At 45.4% G+C, this 18,853-nt stretch overlaps 1 protein-coding gene across 1 annotated transcript in view; it reads right to left on the bottom strand.

The window, feature by feature from the left end:
* LOC121442974 (protein FAM13B-like) overlaps nt 1-16,771 on the bottom strand; it is a 79,564-nt gene extending 62,793 nt beyond the window's left edge. The window contains exon 1 of the mRNA XM_041644618.1: nt 16,689-16,771. The gene's annotated coding sequence lies outside the window, so the exon portion shown is untranslated. The remainder of the gene's footprint in view (nt 1-16,688) is intronic.
* Between the last annotated feature and the right edge of the window lie 2,082 nt (nt 16,772-18,853).

An 18,853-nucleotide genomic window follows, 5' to 3' on the forward strand; every position in this document is an offset into this window, starting at 1 on the left:
ACTAGGGGTGGGGGGCACACTTGTTTGGAGGTCAGTGACAACGTGCAGGAGTCAGTTCTTGCCTTTTAAAATATGGGTCCTCACACTGGAGCACTGGACTGAGCTCCCAAGGTCCCAATGAGGAGCAGAAGGAGGGAGAACATGAGCAAAGAAGTCGGGACCACAAGGGGTGCACCCACCCACTGAGACAGTGGAGCTGATCTATTGGGAGCTCACCAAGGCCAGCTGGACTGTGACTGAAAAAGCATGGGATAAAACTGGACTCTCTGAGCATGGCGAACAATGAGGCCTGATGAGAAGCCAAGGACAATGGCACAGGGTTTTGAACCTACGTAATGTGCTGGCTTTGTGGGAGCCTAGCCAGTTTGGATGTTCACCTTCCTAGGAATGGACAGAGAGGGGAGGACCTAGGACTTACCACAGGGCAGGGAACCCTGACTGCTCTTTGGACTGGAGAGGGAGGGGGAGAGGAGTGGGGGGAGGGGGAGAAAGGTGGGAGGAGGGGGAGAAGGGTGGAAGGAGGGGGAGGGAAACGGGAGGCTGGGAGGAGGTGGAAACTTGTTGTTTTTTTTTTCTCCTTTTCTCAATAAAAAAAATGGAAAAATAAAATAAAATAAAATAAAATATGGGTCCTGGGATTCATCACACTTGGCCCCAAGTAGCTTTGTGAGCCAAGCCCTATCTTCCTTGGCTGAGAATATAGCTTCTGATGTAATAAAGATCTATAAGTTCAGCAGTCATGTACCAGAATTACATATATTTTTCTTTTTTTCTTACGAATGTTTTAACTATATATAGGCATAGAAGTCATGTTTTGATTTTATTTGGATTGTTTTGTTTTCCTTTTTTGACTTTTGTTTTTGAGACAGTGTCTTGTAGACCAAGCTGGCCTTGAACTCCTGATCTCCTGCTTTCCCCGCCTCCTGAGGATTACAGGTGTATGCTCTCATGCTGGACTAGAACTCACATTTTGATATATTTCTAGTGTCAAAACTGTAGCTATTTGGCCAGGATGAGAAGCACCCAGGCCTTTGTGTTTCTAAAGACCCCTCAAGTTAATCCAGATGAGGAAAGTTATTTAGAAATTGGCTATCTTTCACCTTTTCTTTTTGAGATTACTTTTCACACAGTAAAACAAGTGTTTCACCTAACTTCTCTGAACTCGGTAATCTGTATCTCAGAGGTAAGGCTGTGCATCAGATCACTGGAGAGGGAACAAGTGATTGCTGCAGCTGAGCGCATGTTCTGGATGCCAGGCATATCTGCCGCCTAGGGGCAGAAGTATGCCTAGGGTGAGACTTCACTGTCTTTTGTCACCTTACAATCCATGCAAAGAATGAAAATAGGCCTCTTGGCTCCTTTCATTCCTTTGGTAGAATTTAGTTTTTCATAGTATAACGGGCGTCTATGCCCGTCTCTTCTGGGTGCTAGGAGGAAACTCAGAATTGATTGTCCCTCTTGTCCTTACTTTTTTTTTGAGACAGGGTTTCTCTGTGGCTTTGGAGCCTGTCCTGGAACTAGCTCTGTAGACCAGGCTGGTCTCAAACTCACAGAGATCCGCCTGCCTCTGCCTCCCGAGTGCTGGGATTAAAGGCGTGAGCCACCACCGCCCGGCTCTCTCTTGTCCTTACTGATCTTATCCAGCCCCAAAGTTTCAGAGTGGATTCAGTTTTGCTCAGTCAAGATTGCCATTATATCTTTAATGCCATGTTAATTTAAAAAAAAAAAATGAGCCACAGGAGTTAACATGCACAAAAAGACATTTCTATCCCCAATTCTATAACTTCAAAAGTTAAAAACACAACCATTTAGTACATAGGCATACCGAACTTAAAATTAGAAACTTGCATTGAGTTCTAGACCCTGTTACTAGCCTTGCGGCTCTGGTCAAGTACCGAGGGTCCCTGTCAGCAAGCAGGAAAGCTAACGTGAATTGGTATGTTAAAGGGTGTTTAGTGAACAGTGTGCTGCAGCGTTTCCCACTCCTCTCCTGCTGTGAGCCAGAAAGCATCTCTGGAAATACTTTGCTTTAGATCTTTATGGCTAGGGATGGGTCCCTGTGTGAGAACTCTTCCCAGAAGTCACCAAACGCTTATCCATCTGTCCAGCTATGGCCTTTTGCTTTGCTTTGCTTTTGTGGCAGGGTTTCTCTGTGTAGTCCTGGCTGTCCTGGAGCTCACAGAGATCTTCTGCTCCTGCCTCTACCTCTTTGCCCCTCTCTGCCTCTCTCTGCTTCTCCCTGCCCCTCTCTGCCTCCCTGCCTCTGCCATGTGGGGATTAAAAAGGCTTTCACCACCACAGCTGGCCCTGTTTGTTTCTGGGGATCAACCCAGAACTGTGTGCTATATACCCTATCCCTGGTCAATTTCTTTTCAAATGAAAATCAAGAACCCTAAAAGTCTTGGGCTGGAGAGATGGCTCAGAGGTTAAGAGCGTTGCCTGCTCTTCCAAAGGTCCTGAGTTCAATTCCCGGCAACCACATGGTGGCTCACAACCATCTGTAATGGAGTCTTCTGGCTTGCAGGCATACACACAAAGAGAATATTGTATACATAATAAATAATAAAATATTTGGAAAAAAAAAGTTTTTTTTTTAAAAAAAAAAAAAGAACCCTAAAAGTCTTGAACCATACCTGGCTTCTTGGTGCTATTTTTAAGACCTACTAAACTTCAAAGACATTTCTTCTTGCCAGACGTGATGGTAGACATTTGCAATCCCAGTGCTCAGGAGACTGAGACAGAATAATCACTGCAAGCCTGGGATACAAAGCAAGTTCAAACCTAGCCTTACTACCTAGAAAGACCCTGTCTGGGGGTGGGGGAGGGGAGGCAAGAGAAAGAAAGGAAAAGGGAAAAAGAAAAAAATGATCTTCCCTAAATAGAAGACATGTAAACCAAGGCATGGCTTTAGATGTGGCTGAGAAAAGACAAGCAGTATGGGGGAGGGATGAAGGCAGTACCAAACAGGGAAAGGAGCTCGCCAACTCTGCTTCCTGAAGAGCCCCGGAATGCTATCAAGTCAGTCAAACTTACCGCATTAATTTCTCCTTGCCTGGCGCTCCTGTCTCTCTTGTGAAGAGAGCAAAGACTAAGAACCCATCAAAACTCTGATCTTCCAAAAGGAGAAGCAACTCACCATTAGAGAGTGGCATTGCTGCCTCTTCTGAGGAATGCACAAGAAGTCTGGCTGTGCTCCTTTGCCCAGGACCATTGTGCCAGTGCAAGAATGTGTGTTCTTCATAAACAAAACCATTACTAGCTGCAAAGAGAAGAGACTGTTCCAGAGTGTGCAAATCCCACGCCAGAACCCAAAATAATGGCCGACACTATTCTGCTCTTAGCAACCCAAAGTAACCTTGGTGTCATTTGTGTCCTTAGTGCGTATTTCCTGAGCAGCTGTTACGAGGTGCTGGGATAGTATTAATGATCTCTGCCCCGAAAAGGCTTCATCGTACATCTCTCGGAAATATAATGGCTTTGGAATAGGACCAAAGTCAACACAATGTGTATTTTGGCTGCTATATTCACTCGCAGAGCCCCTGGTGCCAGCCACATCAAGTTTGAGGAGCTGGAACAATGGACAGTGATGCTCATCTTTGCCAAGTCCACATTTTTGGCCTAACAATTTGGAATTCTTTGTATGACAATAATGTGAGCATTTGCTGTAGACAAATTTGTTTTGGCTTCTTGATGAAGTGCCTGTGATCATCTGTTTTCCACAATCTAACAATATTGTCAGAAATAAATAAGTTAAATAAATATCAGTGAATAGCTGTTCCTTTCTTCTTTCTCCCTCTTCTTGTATCCATCGAAGGGAAACAAAGTTTACAGAGGCTCGGATTGTGACCTTCACAAAACAATAAACTGTTGTCTGTCTTTTTAGCCTGAAATGGTCTTAGCATTCTGTAGAGCCCATTTCTTCCTCAGAGGCTCTGGCGTCTGGTGTCTGACCATCCTGTCGCCTCCTCTATCTCTCACTGGAGCCCTGCCTGTAGCAAACCGATAAACTGATAGCCAAATGCTTACAGACTACAGCCAGGGTTTCTTTATAACTTTGGGGCCTGTCCTGGAACTGGCTTTGTAGACCAGGCTGACCTTGAACTCACAGAGATTCGCCAGCCTCTGCCTCGGCCTCCCAAGTGCTGGTATTAAAGGCATGTGCCACCACCACCCAGCTCAGACTACAGTCTTACTACAAGGGTATAACTGAAGACAATCGCCGTGAAAACACTCATTGAAATAATAAGGGCATTAGCCGGGTATGGTGGTACATGATTTTAATCTCAGCACTCAGGAGGCAGAGGCAAGTGGATCTCTCTGAATTCAAGTCCAGCCTGATCTACCTAGCAAGCTCTAGACCAGCCTAGTCTACATGGTGAAACCCTGTCTCAGAGAAAGAGAGTCTGGTCGCCCAGGCTGTAAAACCAGCAGTAGGAACAGAGCGAGGAAGATGAGGAGTTCAAGGATACCCTGCTTCAAGCAAAACAAAACAAAAACCCACACTGAAAGGAAGAGTACATCCATACTTCATAGTTTAACCAAATGTGTTGAATTATAGTAATGGGGTATCGATACTTTTATATCTGTGTGTGTGTGTGTGTATGTGTGTGTGTGTGTGTGTGTGTGTGTGTGTGTGTGTGTGTGTGTGTTTCAGACAGGGTCTCAGTATGCAGCCCTGGCTGGCCCAGAATTGACAAAACCACCTGCCTCTACTGCGAGAATCCTGGGATTAAAAGGGTGTGCTACTAGCTGGGCCTCTGTAGTAAGGTTTTGCTATTTGTTTGTTCGTTCTTGCTTCTCCTGGAGTGTCCATGCAGGAAATTTTTGCTGAACACCTACCGTCTCCCAGGCCTGGCACTAAGTGTTGGAAATGCAGCCGTAGACTCTGTATTTGCTCTCTAGCCGTCGGGACATGGTTCTTGGCTGTTGTGGATGCACTGGGATATGCCTAAGCCTTTGACCTCCTCTGCAGGAACCTACAATTCACTTGGTATCTGCAGAGCTGGCTTTGTGTCCCTCCATGGGCGCCTCTCTAACCATGCTGTGCTCATCTGTACTGGAGATCAGAATGCATGTACTATATTATTCTATAATTATTAGAATATCCCAGAAGCTTACAAGAGAGCCAAGGGGATGAGCAAAGTCATTCGTCCAGACCTGAGAGATGCTTCACCCAACATCCAACTCCATTTAATGCACTGAAGAGCTGCTCACAAATAGGAAAATAAAGCTTCTCTTACAGTCCCGCTGCCCATAGTCCTGTTTCCTAGACGGAGGCTGTGGTGTTCAAGGACACCCTGCAGTAAAAGATGACCTCACCAAGTGACAGGATGTTCTGGTATCATAGAGTTCTGTGGACTTGTAGCAGGCCCCCAGAACTTAGCACAACTGACACACCATGTTAGAGGCGCCATTCTGACCTTAAAACATAGCACAGCAGGTATACCAACACCTGCTAAAATGCAAACAAAGACCTAATCAATTGAAGATCTAGTCTACAATTACAGGATCCAGGAAAGCCCCTAAATGTACTAACTTTGCCTTTTGGCTTCTGTAGTTCTGCTTCTTGCTGACTGTTCTTGCTTACTGAAATGTGTCACCAGGATGTGATTTTTGTACATAAAGACCTTTACAAGGATCAGGTCTCATGATTTGGGCAAGTTCCCCATGCAGCTGCTAGTCAGCAATAAAGACTTTAACAGTGAGTGTTATGGGGCTGGAGAGATGTCCCAGTGGTTAAGAGCACTGGCTGCTTTTCCTGAGGTCTTGCATTCAATTCCCAGCAACCACATGGTGGCTCACAAGCATCTGTAATGAAGTCTGGTGCAGAACACTAGTAAAAAGTAAATTAATCCCAGCACTCGGGATGCAGAGGCAAGTAAATCTCTGTGAATCTGAGGCCAGCCTGAACTACAGAGAGAGTTCCAGGAGTTCCAGGACAGGTTCCAAAGCTACACAGTGAAACCTTGTCTCGAAAAAAAACAAAAAAAGGAAAGAAGGAGAGAGAGAGAGAGAGAGAGAGACAGAGACAGAGACAGAGAGAGACAGAGAGAGAGAGGAAGGAAGGAAGGAAGGAAGGAAAGAAGAAAGAAAGAAAGAAAGAAAGAAAGGAAGGAGTTGGGAGGCGGAGGCAGGTGGGTCTTGGATTCATGGCCTGCCTAGTCTACAAAGTGAGTTTCAGGTCAGCAAGGACTAAACAGAGAAACCAAGTCTTGAAAAATAAAAAACAAAAACAAACAGCAAAGAGTGTATGTGTTAAAAGGTGCTGGTGTTGGACACCTTTAATCCTAGCACTCTGGAGGCAGAGGCAGGTGGATCTCTGTGAGTTCGAAGTCAGCCTGGTCTGCTGAACTAGTTCCAGGACAGTGAGGACTACGTAAAATACTCTGTAAAAAAACAGTGTGTGTTCACCTCACAACTTTCTGAAGACTGAGAAACTGGGGGTCTTAGACCACCTCTTCAGCAACAGCAGGGAGAAAGGACAGTGCCTAGAAGTGTGCACCCTAAGACATTCCAGGGCCCCGAGAACTTCTGCCTCTACTCCTGGTGCCCCAGAGGCTCCTGAGCCTCCACCCTAAATGGACAATTACGGAAACTCACCTGGAGCTGCCTCCTTCAGAGATGAGTGTATTTATGACACCTTATGAAAAGTACACTTAGGAAAGGCTGGACACAGCCCAAATCCTAGCGTGTGGGTATGAGGGAGATGTCATTGGAACTCTGGTTTAAGCCTGTATGGTGACTACCCCTGGTTGTCTTTATTGTTGCCTGTCTGTGTGACTCTTGTGTGTGTTTGTCAATTCTGTTGGCTGGGAGGAAGTTGCTATGGGAGGGAATGGTGGTTTGAATAGTAATGCCCCCCATAGACTCGTGTTTGAATGCTTGGTCACTAAGGAGTGGTACTATTAGGCAGTGTGGCCTTGGAGGAAGTGGGTCACTGGAGGCCAGGCCTTGAGATCTTAGATCCTCAAGCTTGGTCAGTGTATCTCTTCCTGCTGTCTGTGGATCAAGATATAGATCTCTCAGCTACCTCTCCAGCACCATGTCTGCCTGCATATCATCATGTCCAGCCATGATGAAAATGGACCAAACCTCTGAAAGTGTTAGCCAGCTCCAATGAAATGTTTTCCTTTATAAAAAGAGGTGCTGTGTTCACAGTGTCTCTACACAGCAATAAAACCTTACCTAAGACTAGGAGGGGAAGTGAGCAGTCCCAAGACACCAATGAAGTGTATGTTAAAACACTTGAAGGAAGTTGGTATGGTGTCTGTACCTTGCCTGGGAAACTCCAAACCTTCTGTGAAATAGATTAGTTTTGTTTTTTTGGTTTTGTTTTGTTTTTTGTTTTGTTTTTTTTTTGTTTTTGTTTTTTTTTTTTTTTTTTTTTTTGCACTTGGGTGGCCCAATGATATATCTCTGAACCCCAGATAGTTCAGGCTGTCTGGAACATAGTGACTGGAGACTCTGGCCATTCTGACCAATGTCCCTACATTGGCTAATGGCTTTCTCTGTTGTGGAATATTACTTTAAAATGTGCTACATCTGTTTACGCTGTGGAACATTTGTTTTAATGATGTAAAGATATATTGCATTCTTTTATGTTGCATTTGTTTGACTCTGTGAAGCTGTGACATCTTGCCAGTCTAAAACACCTGATTGGTTTAATAAAGAGCTGAATGGCCAATAGTGAGACAGCAGAAAGGATAGGCAGGGTTGGCAGGCAGAGAGAAGAAATAGAAGAAATCTGGGAAGAGATCAAGGAGTAAAAATAGGAGGAGGACATCAGGGGCCAGCCACCCAGCTACACAGCAGGAAATAAAAACAGGTTTACAGAAGTAGAGAAAGGTAAAAGCCCAGAGACAAAAGATAGATGGGATAATTTAAGTTGAGAAAAACTGGCTAGAAACAAGTCAAGCTAAGGCTGGGCAGTCATAAGGAAGAATAAGCCACTTTGTATATATTTATTTGGGAGCTGGGTTGTGGGCTCCCAAAAGAGCAAAGAACCAAAGAATAATAAACAACCAACATTTCTCTGGTACAAGATCCATCCCCTTGACTTAAGACCTGTGTCCTCTCCCTGGGGACCTGAATCCTCTTGTTTGGGCTGGTTACCAGAGGAAACCCAAACCTCTGCCTGTTCTCTGTGTCCACCAGAGGAAGCTGACCCCATCCCTGAGGAAATGGTCCCCTGGCTACAGTGAAAGGCAGATAGTATCTTCTCCCTCAGGCCCCTTCCCTTCACACACAAGGAGTGGCTCTGGCTGAGGGCTCTGGGACACATTCCCTGGGGCAGGGTTAGGTCCCCCATCCTGCCTCTAAGGGAGAGCACACACACACAAAACTCATGCGCACGTGCACACACACAAACACACACACAGAAACACACACACACTCACGCATACACACACACACACACACACACACACACTCACTCACAGCTGTGGACCCAAGCGCCCTGGAGTTGCAATTCTTCTCCTTTCATAGTTTACATCTCCTTTTCAATCAATGATTTGAATAATTAGAAAACTCAGGACCAACCATCCTCTAAAATCCTCGGGATCTCATCAGCCTCCTTGAAACAGTCTTTTACACCCATCAGCCAACCAGGATGACAGCTAACTGCTCCTGGCCATCCTCTTCCTGGCTGAGGAGCAGACAGAATCTGGCTGGAGAGTCTCAGCCAGTTGGAATCACTGCCTGACAGAGTGGTATTGTGGAATGATTTTTTTGCACACTCTGAAGTCATGTTGCTCTCACTGGTTTATTAAAGGGCTAAATCGCCAATAGGTAGGCAGGAAGGGAGCTCTCAGGGATGGAGTGAAGTCCGGAGATGTGGGAAGAGCATATACTTTCGTGCCTAAAAAAGGAACCAAACCCGCATGGTAGGACATAGAGTAACAAAAATATGGGTTAGTTTAAATTATAAGAGCTAGTTAGAAACAAACCTCAGTTATTGATCAAGTATTTATAACTAATAAGTCTCTGTGTGGTTATTTGGGAGCTGGCTGGTGGTATAAAACTTTTGCCAACGGAGAGATTTTCCCCTCTGCTCAACCTGACTGGGACCCCAACACTCACCTAGGAAAGGATGCTGTGAACAATTTTGCCAAGACATCTTAAGAGGAATGATGGTCGCTGCTAGAGAAGCTACCAATCTGCCTAAGGTGAGTGACTTAATACAAGAGACGCAGGAATTGTCTGTGGGTTCCTGGAGGGCCTCTTCGAGGTCTACCAGATGTTCACACCCATAGACCCAGATTGATGTACCAGAAGACCAGTGAGCAACTGCCTACTGCTTTTGTATGTAGTCTCCCAGGATAGTAGAAAGAAACTTCAGAACTTAGAATGGGTTGGGGGTATGAATGGGTCCCAATCATTGGAGACTGCTCAGAAGCTTCATAATAACCATGGCTCTGTAGAAGAAAAGTAGAATAAAAGACTGACCTGAGCAGTAGTGGCAGAGCTCAGGGAATCTGATAAGAGAGACCCCATTGGGAGAGCCAAAATCTCCTGCAAGAGGGGCTAGAGGAGGGCAATATGCTTATTGCAAGCAAAAAGGACATTGGGAAAATGAATGCCCAGATTGGAAGAGGGAAGGATGCCTCATGCTTCATTCGGGCAAGAGCTGATAGGTCCAGGGCTCCATTCCTCTAAATCCTCTGGAGCCCGGGGTAGCATTAAAGGTGTGTGTGTGGGGGGGGGGGGGAACAGACAGCTTTAATCCCAGCACTCAGGAAGCAGAGGCAGGCGGATCTCTGTGAGTTTGAGGCCAGCCTGGTCCACACGAGTTAATTCCAGGACAGGCTCTAGAGCTTCAGGGAAACCCTATTTGAAAGAACCGAAGAAGAAGAAGAAAAAGAAGAAGAAGAGGAGGAGGAGGGGGGGAAGAGGAGGGGGAGGAGGAGGAGGAGTAGCAGGAGGGGGAGGAGGAGGAGAAAGAGGAAGAAGAAGAAAAAGAAGAAGAAGAAGAAGAAGAAGAAGAAGAAGAAGAAGAAGAAAAGAAGAAGAAGCAGCAGCCAGGTGGTGGTGGCGTACACCATAATAATAGCACTCGGGATGCAAAGGCAGGCAGATCTCTGTGGGTTTGAGGTCAACTTGGTCTCCAGAACTAGTTCTAGGACAGTGAGGACTACGTAAAATACTCTGTCAAAAAAAAAAAAGTGTTTTTTCACCTTACAACTTTCTGAAGACTGAGAAACTGGGGGTCTTAGACCACCTCTTCGGCAACAGCAGGGAGAAAGGACAGTGCCTAGAAGTGTGCACCCTAAGACATTCCAGGGCCCTGAGAACTTCACTTCTACTCCTGGTGCCCCAGAGGCTCCTGAGCCTCCACCCTAAATGGACAATTACGGAAACTCACCTGGAGCTGCCTCCTTCAGAGATGAGTGTATTTATGACACCTTATGAAAAGTACACTTAGGAAAGGCTGGACACAGCCCAAATCCTAGCGTGTGGGTATGAGGGAGATGTCATTGGAACTCTGGTTTAAGCCTGTATGGTGACTACCCCTGGTTGTCTTTATTGTTGCCTGTCTGTGTGACTCTTGTGTGTGTTTGTCAATTCTGTTGGCTGGGAGGAAGTTGCTATGGGAGGGAATGGTGGTTTGAATAGTAATGCCCCCCATAGACTCGTGTTTGAATGCTTGGTCACTAAGGAGTGGTACTATTAGGCAGTGTGGCCTTGGAGGAAGTGGGTCACTGGAGGCCAGGCCTTGAGATCTTAGATCCTCAAGCTTGGTCAGTGTATCTCTTCCTGCTGTCTGTGGATCAAGATATAGATCTCTCAGCTACCTCTCCAGCACCATGTCTGCCTGCATATCATCATGTCCAGCCATGATGAAAATGGACCAAACCTCTGAAAGTGTTAGCCAGCTCCAATGAAATGTTTTCCTTTATAAGAGGTGCTGTGTTCACAGTGTCTCTACACAGCAATAAAACCTTACCTAAGACTAGGAGGGGAAGTGAGCAGTCCCAAGACACCAATGAAGTGTATGTTAAAACACTGAAGGAAGCTGGTATGTTTTCTGTACCTTACCTGGGAAACTTCGGACCTTCTGTGAAATAAATTAGTTTTGTTTTTTGTTGTTTTGTTGTTGTTGTTTGTTTGTTTTGTTTTGTTTTTGCACTTGGGTGGCCCAATGATATATCTCTGAACCCCAGATAGTTTAGGCTGTCTGGAACATAGTGACTGGAGACTCTGGCCATTCTAACCAATGTCCCTACATTGGCTAATGGCTTTCTCTGTTGTGGAATATTACTTTAAAATGTGCTACATCTGTTTACGCTGTGGAACATTTGTTTTAATGATGCAAAGATATATTACATCCTTTTATGTTGCATTTGTTTGACTCTGTGAAGCTGTGACACCTTGCCAGTCTAAAACACCTGATTGGTTTAATAAAGAGCTGAATGGCCAATAGTGAGACAGCAGAAAGGATAGGCAGGGTTGGCAGGCAGAGAGAAGAAATAGAAGAAATCTGGGAAGAGATCAAGGAGTAAAAATAGGAGGAGGACATCAGGGGCCAGCCACCCAGCTACACAGCAGGAAGTAAAAACAGGTTTACAGAAGTAGAGAAAGGTAAAAGCCCAGAGGCAAAAGATAGATGGGATAATTTAAGTTGAGAAAAACTGGCTAGAAACAAGTCAAGCTAAGGCTGGGCAGTCATAAGGAAGAATAAGCCACTTTGTATATATTTATTTGGGAGCTGGGTTGTGGGCTCCCAAAAGAGCAAAGAACCAAAGAATAATAAACAACCAACATTTCTCTGGTACAAGATCCATCCCCTTGACTTAAGACCTGTGTCCTCTCTCTGGGGACCTGAATCCTCTTGTTTGGGCTGGTTACCAGAGGAAACCCAAACCTCTGCCTGTTCTCTGTGTCCACCAGAGGAAGCTGACCCCATCCCTGAGGAAATGGTCCCCTGGCTACAGTGAAAGGCAGATAGTATCTTCTACCTCAGGCCCCTTCCCTTCACACACAAGGAGTGGCTCTGGCTGAGGGCTCTGGGACACATTCCCTGGGGCAGGGTTAGGTCCCCCATCCTGCCTCTAAGGGAGAGCACACACACACAAAACTCGCGCTCACACACACACTCACGTACACACACAAACATGCACACACACACACACACATAGCTGTGGACCCAAGCCCTGGAGTTCTCATTCTTCTCCTTTCATAGTTTACATTTCCTTTTCAATCAGTGATTTGTATAATTGAAAAACTCAGAACCCACCATCCTCTAAAAATCCTCGGGCTCTCATCAGCCTTTTCAAGACAGTCTTTTACACCCATCAGCCAACCAGGATGACAGCTAACAGCTCCTGGTTGAGGAGCAGACAGAATCTGGCTGGAAAGTGTCAGGCCAGTTGCAATCACTGCCCAATAGAGGGGTATTTTGGAATGAGCTTTTTGCACACTCTGAAGTCATGTTGCTCTCACTGGTTTAATAAAGGCCTAAATGGCCAATAACTAGGCAGGCAGAGTTTAGTCAGGACTTGCAGGCAGTAGGGAGCTCTCAGGGATGGAGAGGGGTTGGGAGATGCGGGGAGAAGATGAACTTTCTGCGCCGAAAAAAGGAACCAACCCACATGATAATACATAGAGTAACAAAAATATGGGTTAGTTTAAATTATAAGAGCTAGTTAGAAACAAACCTCAGTTATTGATCAAGTATTTATAACTAATAAGTCTCTGTGTGGTTATTTGGGAGCTGGCTGGTGGTACAAAAAAACATTTGCCTACAGAGGGATTTTCCCCTCTGCTCAACCTGACTGGGACCCCAACACTCACCTAGGGAATGATGCTCTGAACAATTTTGCCAAGACATCTTAAGAGGAATGATGGTCGCTGCTAGAGAAGCTACCAATTTGCATAAGGTGAGTGAGGTAATACAAGAGCTCCAGGAATTGTCTGTGGGTTCCTGGAGGGCCTCTTCGAGGTCTACCAGATGTTCACACCCATAGACCCAGATTGATGTACCAGAAGACCAGTGAGCAACTGCCTACTGCTTTTGTATGTAGTCTCCCAGGATAGTAGAAAGAAACTTCAAAACTTAGAAGGTGTTGAGGGTATGAATAGGTCCCAATTATTGGAGACTGCTCAGAAGCTTCATAATAACCATGGCTCTGTAGAAGAAAAGCAGAATAAAAGACTGTCCTGAGCAGTAGTGGCAGAGCTCAGGGACACTGATGAGAGAGACCTCATGGGGGGTGGGGGAGGCTCAGAATCTCCTGCAAGAGGGGCTAGAGTAGGGCAATGTGTTTTTTGCAAAGAAAAAAGACACTGGAAAATTGATTTTTTTTGGGGGGGGGTTTTCGAGACAGGGTTTCTCTGTGGTTTTGGAACCTATCCAGGAACTAGCTCTTGTAGACCAGGCTGGTCTCGAACTCACAGAGATCTGCCTGCCTCTGCCTCCCAAGTGCTGGGATTAAAGCGTGAGCCACCACTGCCCGGCGACACTGGGAAAATGAATGCCCAGATTGGAAGAGGGAAGGATGTCTCATGCTTCATTCGGGCAAGAGCTGCCAGGTCCAGGGCTCCATTTCCCTGAGTCCTCAGGAGCCCAGGGTAGCATTAATGGTGGGAGGACCGACAGCTTTAATCCCAGCACTCAGGAAGCAGAGGCAGGTGCATCTCTCTGAGTTTGAGGGCAGCCTGGTCACAACGAGCTAATTCCAGGACAGGCTCCAGAGCTATAGAGAAACCCTATTTCAAAGAACCAAAAAACAAAAACAAAAACAAACAAGAAAGGAAGAAAGAAAGAAAGAAAGAAAGGAAAAAAAGGTGGGGGAACAAATCTGCCATCTTTAGAACACCTCACCTGAATGTCGTAAGCCTGTACGGCAACCCCCAACAACCATAACATGATAACGATAACATGGATGTTCTCCTTTACTTTTTAAAAATATTTATTTATTATGCGCATGTAATAAATACAATGTGCTGTCTGCATGTGTGCCTGCAGGTCGGAAGAAGGCACCAACTCTCATTACAGATGGTTGTGAGCCACCATGTGGTTGCTGGGAATTGAACTCAGGACCTCTGGAAGAGCAGCCAGATCCATCTTTCCAGCCCCCTCCTTTACTCTTTATTGGCAAGTTTTCGTTTAGCTCAAGCTGGTCTTGAGCAATTTGAACTCTGATCCTTCTGCCTCTACCTTTCAAGAGCCGGAAGAACTAAGCCACTGCGCCCTCTTCCACTCTTCTCCTCCCTTCTTCTAGTTTTTTTTATCTGGTTCTTTGTGGCTAAAGCTTTCCTTCTCATGCATCTGGGATGAAGATTCACCATGCTCCACCCAACTGTGACGCTAGACCTAGGCAAGAAACAGGCCAGTTCTCATCATCTCTATTTCTCCCTCTTCTCCTTTTCCTCTTCCTCTTCTTTTCTTTTTCTTTTCAAGACAGGGTTTCTCTGTGTATAGCCCTGGCAGTCCTAGAACTCACTCTGTAGAATAAATAGGCTGGTCTCGAACTCACAGAGATCCACCTGCACCTGCCCCCAGTGCTGGGATTAAAGATGTGCACCTTCACATCCAACCTCATCATTGTTTTATCAAGTACAAAAGAAATACATGGGTCCAGAAAGATGGTCAGCAGGCGAAAGTGCCTGCCACCAAGCCTGACAACCCATCCCAGTACCCACACGGTAGGATCAAAGTGATTCTCTGTTCTCTGTACACACACGGTGGCACACATTCCCACACACACACTAAAAAACAAATGGAATGGAACGAAGTTTTAAGGAATACACATTCCTGAGATTAGGCTCAAAACAATGACCATGTTATAGTAATTGGGAACTCAGAGCCATTAAAAATGGGCACCGAGCGGTAGCGTGGAGCTCAGTGACTTGCTTAAAACATGCAAGGCCCTTCATTCTCAATGCCCAGCTTGCCCATAGGCACACACACACACACACACACACACACACACACAATAACACCTTACAAAAATCAAAGTTCTCATGACCCAGAGATTAGGCCATACCTGTTCTCTCGATACTCAGGTAGAGAGAAGTGGGAGACTCACTGCGAATTTGAAGGCTGTCTGGTCTATATGCTAAGTTCTGGTCTAGCCTGTGCTACATAAGGATGTCCTGTATTACAGTTCATGTCTGGAATACCAGCATTTGGAAGGCTGAGGCAGGAGAATTGTCATGAGTTTGAAGTCCGCCTGAGTTACTGAATAAGACCCTGTCTCATAAAACCAAAGGAAGACGGCTAAAGAGAAGGCTCGGCAGTCAAGAGTGCGTACCGACTGCCGTTACAGAGGACCCAGGTTCGGTTCCCAGCATCGACAAGGCAGCTCAGAGCCATCTGTAACTCCACTTTCAGGGGATCCGATGCCTCATCTGACTTCCACAGGCTCCTACACACATGCATTGCACAATATACACTTAGGCATAATACAAAATTAAGAAGTTTTTACAAACCAAAAGAAAACGCTTTTTACTCTAACTTTTACTCCCTTTCTGACAAAAGTAAATCTTGTGAAGGGTATCCTTTTAGATAATCCTAAAAGTGCACACAAATTTTTAAATAAATAAAAGCACCCCCCTAATATCCCATCTCCTCTTTGGGGGTGGATGGTTTTGTTCTGTGAGACAGAGTAATACATGTAAGCACGCACGTAGCCCTGGCTAATCTGAACTAGACTGGACTCAAACCCGCAGAGATCTGTCTCTGCCTCCAAAATCCTGGGAGTAGAGGCGTGCACCTCCAGAGCGTCCATTTACTATTTACATATAATATTCCACAGACACGTGTCGAATTAGTACATTGTTTCCAGCTTTTTTTCCATGAAGCTAGTGCTATGATGTGCTTGTATATTCATGCATGTCTTTGTATGGAGCAAACTCTTAACAACCAAGGAAAACACTTGGCCTGGGTGTGGCGGCACACACCTGTAATTCCAATACTCAGGAGGCAGGAAGATCAGGAATTCAAGGTCATCCTAAACTACTAGCAAGTTTAAGTCCAACCTGAACTCTAGAAGACTTTGTCTCAAAATAAATCTTAAAAAGAAAAAAAAAATCAAGACAACAAAAAAAAATGAACCCTTAAAATTTGCCTGAACTCTGACAACAGATACTGTACATGATTTATTTCTTTTTTGAGGCAGAATCTCACCCTGTCAGGTTGCCTGGAGCTCATGATGTAGCCCACGACGGCATCAAAGTGACGGCAATTCTCCTACCGTAGGTTCCCAAGCCAGCACACCTGGCAGGTAGTCATCTCATGGGACTGAGGAGCAGAAGCCATGGCTTCTTTTTGATTGCAGAGTTTCTGTGTCCCCAGTGAGGGTGACAGTGTCACTTCAGGGTTGCCCATCCATCCCTGCTACCTTGTTTTTTTGGTTTTGGTTTTTTTTTTTCTTTCCGTTTCCACATTTTGATCACGAACATGGAGCACTTGGCAGTGCGCCAGTCACCACCTTAGATGGGGCTTTTCTATATTTTATTATTTTTTTTCTTGGCTTTTCTTTTTTAAAACAGGTCTTGCAATGTAGCACAAGCTTAGCTGGAACTTGACAATCCTCCTGCCTCCTCCTCCCAAGTGCTAATGTATGGTAAGCATTACCACCTCTGGCCTAACCAAACCCTAGTCAGTTTTACTCTGAAAGTTCCACTTTCTCTGCCATTTCCCAAAACTTCCTTTTACCGCAGGGAGACCTCAGCGGGAAGGAACTCACCCAGTCCAGCAGGTCCGCATTCCAGTCCACAGCAAAGGAGGGCTTTGCAGCAGCCGCCCTTTCCCCAGAACCAAGGCTGGCACTGCCCAAAAGGCTGTTCAGGCAGACTTAGACTTAGCCGGCTATTTTATCTCTGTCCTTAGAAGATAAAGAACCAGCCCACAGGACAAGGGTCAAAGATAAATAAAATGGGAACACCAAGAAACACGAAGACCTTGGCCCCATTCAGTCAGCGGCGGAGTGGGTGCAGGGATCCCAGAACCTGGCAAATGCGCTTTAGGTGGCTCCTCTCCTCCCACAGATGTGTCGTCTTTAAAGCCGCGTCCTGCACTGCTTTGATTTTTTTTCCCCAAGGACTTGAACCCTGGGCAACTACTTTTCCGAAGTTTCATCTTAGCCATTCCCCTTCCCCTTAGATTGATTTTGGAGACAGGATCGCACTATTTTGCCCAAGCTGGCCTTGAACTTTCAGTTCTCCTACTTCAACCTCTCGAGTAGCTGAGATTATAACACTGTGCCATACGGTCTTTGGAAACATAGTCTTAGGATTTATTTTATTTTAAATTATGTGGTAGTGGGGTGTGTGCTGGAGCGTAGGGACTGAAGGAAAGTGTATGAGAACCCTTGGTGCTGGAGTTGCAGGTGCTTGTGAGATGCCTGGTGTGGGTTCTGGGAACTGAACTCGGCTCCTCTGCAAAAAACATTAGTGCTCTTAACCACAGTGGTCTTCGCTCCAGCCCCTTGGTGAACTTTTAGTCACAGGTATAAAAAACAAATATACAGTCTCAGCATCTCCTTTTGTAGGTAATCAAAGAGATTACTTTATGATCATCTCATTAAATAGCTCAGGACAGGCTGTTCCCGTCTCCTCTGAGCGTGGTATTTCACACCTGTAATCCTAACAAGCAGGGTGCTGAGGTCGAAGAATTCCTGAGTTCAAGGTCAACCTGGGCTGAACAGTTCCAGCCTAGTCAGTGACGGTGGCTAAACTGTCTCTCAAAGCAAAAACAAAACAAACAAAAAAAATCAACAGTAAACAAAAACAAAGCACATTTTTTTGTTTTTGTTTGGGGTTTTTGTTTCTTTACCGTGCTTTACTGTGGTTTCTTGAACTCTTAGTAACCCATAAAATACAAAATATGGGGGCTGGAGAGATGGCTCAGTGGTTAAGAGCTCTGACTGCTCTTCCAGAGGACCAGGGTTCAATTCCCAGCACCCACATGGCAGCTCACAACTGTCTGTGACTCCAGTTCCACAGAATCCAATACCCTCACACAGACATATATGAAGGCAAAAACACCAATGCATATGGAATAAATAAATTAAAAAGAAACGAAAAAAATATGACTCTGACCTGCTTGTATTACTCATTGTCTTTCAAGAAAAGGCTCAGGGCCGGGCGATGGTGGCGCACGCCTTTAATCCCAGCACTCGGGAGGCAGAGGCAGGTGGATATCTGTGAGTTCAAGACCAGCCTGGTCTACAGAGCTAGTTCCAGGACAGGCTCCAAAACAAAAAAAAAAAAAAAAAAAAAAAAAAAAAGAAGAAGAAGAGAGAAGGCTCAGTCGAATCACATCAGAGAAACTGCTAAGACATTAGAGAGATACCCATGTGATAAATTGAAAATTGTTTGAAAATGATTGATGGATGCATGAAAGCACATTAAACTATTCTTTCCACCTCTATCTGATTAAAACTTTCCTGTCTCAAAAAACCCCCAAAAAAACAAAAACTTTCCAATAATTATAAAATAAAAGCATGCCAGGCCCTGGGCTCTGGAGATCTGGGGATCACACGGCCACCACTCACCATGTTCCTTCCAGCTTCCAAAGACTCGGCCTGTCTGAGACTCCTCCAGAAAAGGCTGGGAGACTGTGGTTTCAGCCTGGAGCTCTGGGAAAACTCCTGCAGCCTTCATGACTTTTTATCATCCCTTTTCTTCCTGGTCTTTTGTTTTCCTGCAATAATCTAATCTGGAAAGGGTGAGACCTGTCAGTTGGTGGGTGGGGTGAGCTGGAAAGAGACCAGGAGGGCATAGGAGGCTCTGTGTGTGTGTGTGTGTGTGTGTGTGTGTGTAGGCGTAGTGTATGTGTGTGTGGTGTATATATGTATGTGGTGTATGTGTATGTTTTGTATGTATGTGTGTATGTGTAGTGTATATATGT

This window comes from Microtus oregoni, unplaced genomic scaffold (genome assembly GCF_018167655.1).
Source record: "Microtus oregoni isolate MIOR12 unplaced genomic scaffold, Mior012 000098F_ref0000018, whole genome shotgun sequence".
Lineage (NCBI taxonomy): Eukaryota > Metazoa > Chordata > Mammalia > Rodentia > Cricetidae > Microtus > Microtus oregoni.